Raw genomic sequence first — 6835 nt, forward strand, 5'->3', positions numbered from 1 at the left:
TCTAATAACAAATATTCAAAAAAAAAATTATAAGAGTAAACAAAAATAAATAAATTTACTTGTGAATAATTTTTTTTATTACTTTTAATAAACTATCTAATAAACAGTGATGGAGCTTGGCAATAAAATTTGGGGGCAACTTAAAATTTTAAAAATCTAGGGTTTAAATTAAATTTTTCAAAAATTTTGAAGGGTTCAATTTAAAAAAAAGTTAGGGTATAACTAAATATTTTCAAAATTTGAGAGGCTTAATGAGAATTTTTAAAAATTATGGGAGGGTTTAGTTAAGAATATTCAAAAAATTTAAAAAATTCTAAAATTTTTGTGGGGCCAATTTAATTTTTTTAAATTAAGGAACTAAACTATAAGTTTTCAATTTGTTGGGCCCCATGGCGCCCACATGCCCCTCTTATGTTCCTCCCCAGCTAATAAATACATCAAATTTGAAATAAAAAAATCAAGAAATTTTATTAAATATTCAACTAATCACACAAAACAAGTATGACTCTCTTTTAAGAAAATTCAAGTTCAATTTCAACATTCTCCATCTTGTCAAAAAATAAAAATAAAAGAATAACTATAAAAACTAAAATAATAATTTGAAAATATCACATCAACACCATCGTTAATTTTTTAATGGTAAATAAGTAAAAAAGAAATAATATATAGCGCTAAATATGATTTTTTAAAATAAATAATTAGATGACCAAAACATAAAAAAATAATAGTCGAGTGACTGAATAAATAATTTATCATTATTTAATTAATTAATTTTTTTTTATAATTTTGGGTCTTAGGCGGAGGGGCCTGAGCAGGTGCTCCTCATGTCCAAATCCAGCTATAGGCCTGAAAAGAAGCATGTATAAGATAGAGGTAAAATTATGTAAAGTGTAGAGGGAAGACATATTGTGGTCTTTATGTCATTTCCGAAAATGTTGAAGATGATTGTGCTTCTGACATCTTTTAGGTAACACTATAACAATTGTCATACTTCAACAAATAATTTATAAGGAGCATCGTGTGAGCAATTTTTTCTCCATAACATTATGTGAAGAATTTTATCATGATTTATTAATAAGCTATTTTAAATCGAGTTTTACAAAAAAAATATTATAAGATAACCTTCTCAATCTAATCTATTTTATTTATAAATGTTTGGATTTGAATATATGACTAAGGGATGGGTATCGGGTTGGGTCAGGTCGAATTTTCGATCAACACGACCTAATCAGATTTTTTAAGATAAAATTCGAACCAGACTCACTCGACTCAAAATAATATATTTATTAAAAAAAATTATTTTTAATCAATAAAAATAGAGATTTAATTGAAAAAAATATATTGAGGGACATTATTATAATTATCCTTAAATATAAAGGTAAAATGTTGTGTTTCTCGGGTCGGGTCAGATTAAGTATTTTTCAACATAAACCCGAACGTGACCCAAACAAAATGTCTAAAAAAAACCTAACCCAAATATGAATTTCTTAAAAAAGTCTAACCCAATCGAGTCAGTATCTGTCAGATTCAAATCTCATGCTTATCTTTATATATGACCTTAGTTTTAGTACCTTACCTCTTTCTACTAACTATTAAAAAATTAATTTTATAATAACAATTTATATTTTAATACTTAAATAAAAATAAAAATATATATTTAAAAAAAAACTAAACTCAATCTAGATTAGACCAGACGGACTGAACCATACGGGACAACAAATTGTCATAGAGATAATTTCATTTAAACTCTATACGGATGGGTATAGGTCAGGTTAGATCGAGTTTTTGGTCCACAATCAGACTCAAAATAATAAAAAAATATTTTTATTTAATAAAAATAGTGATTTAATTAAAAATAATAATATATAGTGGGATATTATTATAATTATTTCTAAATATATAAAGTAAAGTTATATATTTTTTTCGGGTTAGGTCGAGTCGAATATTTTTTACCCTAAACTCAAATCCGACCCGAACATCACATAAAAAAACTTAACCAAAACCCAATTTTTTTTTAAAAAAAATCTAACCTTATCAGATCTTATTAAAACCTATCGAATTCGAGTCGCATGCCATAACTCTATCTTCAAGTAGAAGCTTTGCTATGCAAGTAACCAAAACCTACCATTTCACTCACTACTTTTAGCGTAATCCCTTAAACCCTTACCCAAATGTATTCTTCTCCAGCCTCCATCGGTGTTGAACCACCGTGTTTCTCTCTCTTCATCCTCTTCTTACTCTCAACTACTCCAACGCCAGATCCCCCGGTTCATCCTTTCCAAAACCCAGAGCTTCAAAAAGCTCCAAATCACATGTTCCATCTCACAAGTCCATAGCTATGGAACCGTGGACTTCGAGCGAAGACCTATGGTCAAATGGATCGCTCTTTACAAAAAAATCTCTCTCATGGAAAACCCTGAATTGGGTTCCGCCTCTGTGTTGAATAACTGGGAAAAAGGCGGCAGTAAGTTCACCAAATGGGAACTTTATAGGGTTGTCAAGGAGTTAAGGAAGTACAGGCGTTACAAGCAAGCCCTTGAGGTATACCCAGAAAAGAATTCTCTTCTGTTTTGGTGTTTTCTATTTATCTGTTGTAGATTCTATAAATTACTTAACATCAGGGATTTAAATTGAGGTTGCAGCCATGTTACATTTATCACAATTGCGTGCTATTGTGGTCCCGTATCGCCAACAGTTTAGGATGGCAGACCTCCGGTTGTCAGAATTCTGAATTGTCCACCGTGAAAAATCGATTTCTTTCCTAAACTTTGGTGCTTTGGTGTTTTCCATGAACATATTTGCACATTTTGGGTGGCTTGCCCTAAAAGTAAACGCAAAATGGCATATTGATATACATTTAGAAGAGCCTACTTTGTGGGAAAATGCTTTGTTGTTATTCTTCTTGTTGATCGGTGTAATTGATGGCCTCATCAAGTTGACACTTTTTAGCTCCTTTGTTCAGTAGAGTTGATGGTCTTGCATCAGATATCTTTTTTAAGAAACTCTTCCGACATTGTACAGGTTTACGAGTGGATGAACATCAGAAGTGAGAGGTTTAGATTTTCAGCTAGTGATGCTGCGATTGAATTGGACCTTATTTCCAAGGTGCATGGAGTTTCGAGCGCCGAAGATTACTTCCTTCAACTCCCCGATACTTTGAAGGACAAAAGGATATATGGAGCCCTTCTGAATGCCTATGTGCGGGCAAGAATGCAAGAAAAGGCAGAGTCTCAATTGACAATATGAGGAATAAAGGTTATGCCTTGCATCCCCTTCCGTAATGTGATCATGACTCTATACATGAACATTAAGGAGTACGATAAAGTCGAGTCCATGGTTTCGGAAATGTTGGTAAAAAACATACGTCTTGATATATATTCATACAACATCTGGTTATCGTCTTGTGGGTCCCAAGGATCTGTGGAAAGAATGGAACGAGTATATGAGCAGATGAAAGAAGATCGAAGATCAATCCAAACTGGACTACATTTAGCACAATGGCGACTATGTATATCAAGATGGGACTGCCTGAAAAAGCCGAAGAATGCTTGAGAAATGTAGAGAGTATGATCACTGGTCGGGATCGTATACCATATCATTATCTTATTACTCTCTATGGTAATGTTGGTAATAAAGAGGAGGTTTATCGGGTGTGGAAGGTTTACAAATCTATTTTCCCCAGTATTCCGAATTTGGGTTATCATGCCATAATATCGTCTCTGGTTAGGACCAATGATATTGAAGGGGCAGAAACGATTTACGAAGAGTGGCTATCGGTGAAAACATCTTATGACCCTAGAATAGCGAATCTTCTCATAGGGTGGTATGTCAAAGAAGGAAACTTCGATAAAGCTGAGAGCTTTTCAATCACATAGCTGATGTCGGAGGAAAGCCAAATTCAAGCTCATGGAACTCTTGCTGAAGGGCATATTGGAGAGTCGAGAATTGACGAGGCTCTAACTTGCCTAAAAGAAGCTTTGCAACCGAAGGCACGAGAAGTTGGAGGCCAAAGCCCACAAATGTTTCTGCCTTCTTCAATCTCTGCGACGAAAAATCATATGAGGAAAGTAGGGAGGTTTTGGTGGGATTGATACAGCAAGCTGGATATCTCAAAAACGAAGCTTTTGCGTCAGAAATTGGATTATCCGAAGCTGCCATCGAAAGTAAATTGCCAACAGACAAAGACGTAAACAACTGTTATAGCTCCGGTGTTGAGTACGAGGATGAAAATTCAGAGGTGCTTCTCAACAACTGCAGAGCAGTGCCTGATGACCGGTATTTAAATCTTAGGTGCAGGGAAGTTTTTATCTATCTTTTCATCGAAGTCATGATTTAAGCATATCCACTGATGTCGTCAAGGATCGTGAACTTATAGATGTTTATCTACGCTTTGCATGCATCGTACAGGGGAAGCTTCACTCTGCAGGTGAGAAAACCGACCTACGTGAAGTCTTGCGGGTGCCCATACCGTTTAACCCTGTTCGAGATGTATGAATTTTGCAATTTATGCCTGTGTAGGTGCTCAGTGGAAAGGATATGAATAGTTTACCATTCTCATGACTTAGAAGCTTATTGAACCTACATATAAAACTTCTAGATTTCAAAGTTGTTTGGTTTGGTCACATCCCATACCTTTGTTTTACTCATTTATCAACTATAATCTGTTTTGAAATGAAAGAGTTTTGATGGTATTGAATTAATGATTTTAAGATATTTTAACGAACACTGATGAAATGCAAGGAACCTGATTTCCTTTTTAAAATTAATGACCTGTTGAGTATGATTTGCTTGCTTTTTATCAGCTATTAACTCGAATGCAGTTCTCGTGTTAAAGAGAGGGAAAAAGTTATTTTCCCTCGAGATTTGAGTTCAAACAGTTGTATCTATGAGATGTGTAAAGGTTTACTATTTGTGTGTGCTTTATTAGTTATAAAGATTTTAGACGGATAATACCCTTATAACCACCTATGATCAATCATGAGAAGTAAGGGCAAATGACAGAGTTATTGAGATGTACTATGGAATTTAGACCAACGTACATTACAAATATTATTATTGCTCTAAAGTCAAGCATAGGCGGAATTAGGGTTCAAGGGTTAATTGTCTAAATTTAAAAAATACTTAAATAAATATTGAAAAACTAAATTTTAATATGATCGATATTCTTTCTAATTTTTTTTTATTTATTTTGGAATTGCCAATTTGATTGATTTTATTTTATGTATTTTTAATCTTAAAATTTGAATTCTAATCTAATGGTACACGGATAATAATACTAAATCACATAAAACTTAAATATAACATAGATATTAAAAGAATTGGTTTAGGGTTATTTTTGTTATTGTAATAGATTAATTTATTATTTTCGCTCTTAGTATTTCATATTAATTTAATCTTCGAAGTTATTTAGGGGTATCATCCTAGTCCTCGAAGTTCGTTTTGACTAACATAACCTTAGCCTTATGTGTATGTAGACACCAACAATTTCCACGTCAGCCAATATTAACTGACGTGGCTTGATGAGTAAATTTTTAGTATAACCCTTTAATCCATAGACGTAGAAGACTAACGATACTGTTAGTAAAAACGGTCGACGGATTTCGATGGTTAGAATGATGCCTCTAAACAAATTCGAGAATTAAATTGATTTAAAAATATATAAATTAGGTCTATTAAACCAACAAAAGTACCCTTAAACTAAAAGAATTCGAGTTTAAGCATCGTAATCTCCATGCGTATACGAATTTAGTTATAGATCTTTTTAAGAAAACAGAGAAATGACTTAACATTTGTAGGCTATTGTTTGAATTAGATTTCCAAATTCAAAAAGTACAAATTTAAAATGATTAAATTAAATACATGAACTAAATTATTATCACCAACTTCATTATTTGATGTCGTGACACACGAGATGATCTTTCATAAAAGTAAATTTTTTTGACGTGCCCGTGAATCCGAACAGAAGCAGACAAATAAACCAAAACCATGGCATGTTCAAAGTTATTGCTTGTTTTCTGGGACAAAATACATGCAGGGCAAGATCCCGGATCTGTTCGAAATTTATTATTAACCAGCAGACCAAATACAAGGTACCTGTCCGAAACAAACATGACAAATCCAATTTTTTTAGATTTAGCACACATGCTGGAAGTGATAGGATCTTTCGGAAAGCAGGACCCACACAATTACAATCACAATCATTTTCCCACATGTTATCACATGATGGGTGTTGCATGTCATGAGCACAACAACATTTCCATCAACTTTAATAACAGGAAAATTCAATTTCCCCCCCAAGAATATTGACTTTAATCCCCAAATGAACCACCTTTTACCCATTTTCTCTAAGATACCATTTGATCAGGTTAAATTGAATAATCGTTAAATAATCTGAGATTGATGATCAATTAAATGACATAGTGTCAAATTAATCTTCAATATTATCAAATATTATTTTGGGCCATATTTTTTTTTTGGAGATTTTGCCTCAAAAGTTTTCTAAGTGGATGAAGATCGTTAGTTAACACATAATTAATGCTCTAAAATATGGGTCGTTTTTATCCTAAAATGAAATATGGGTCAAATGTTTCCAGAAAACAAATATGGGTTAAATATAGAGGCCTTGTTACCTTAAAAGAAACATTGAGGCCAAAATACTAAAAAGAAGAGAGATCAAAATAACTAATTTGATAAATGTTAGGGGACTAACTTTTGGCATCATGCCAATTAAAATCCCATAGTCAAAAAAATCATGAGGGTTGTTTACCCAATTTTTTAAAAATAGTGTAGGGTAATTACAATGATATTATCTATTTAAGATTTTATTAAGCAATGG

General features: G+C 32.7%; 1 pseudogene; it reads left to right on the forward strand.

Moving 5' to 3' along the window:
- The first annotated feature begins 2151 nt into the window (after positions 1–2151).
- Positions 2152–4435, forward strand: LOC120165349 (annotated as a pseudogene).
- Positions 4436–6835: the final 2400 nt, after the last annotated feature.

Source organism: Hibiscus syriacus, unplaced genomic scaffold, assembly GCF_006381635.1.
Source record: "Hibiscus syriacus cultivar Baekdansim isolate YM2019G1 unplaced genomic scaffold, ASM638163v2 tig00111582_pilon, whole genome shotgun sequence".
Taxonomy (NCBI): Eukaryota; Viridiplantae; Streptophyta; class Magnoliopsida; order Malvales; family Malvaceae; genus Hibiscus; species Hibiscus syriacus.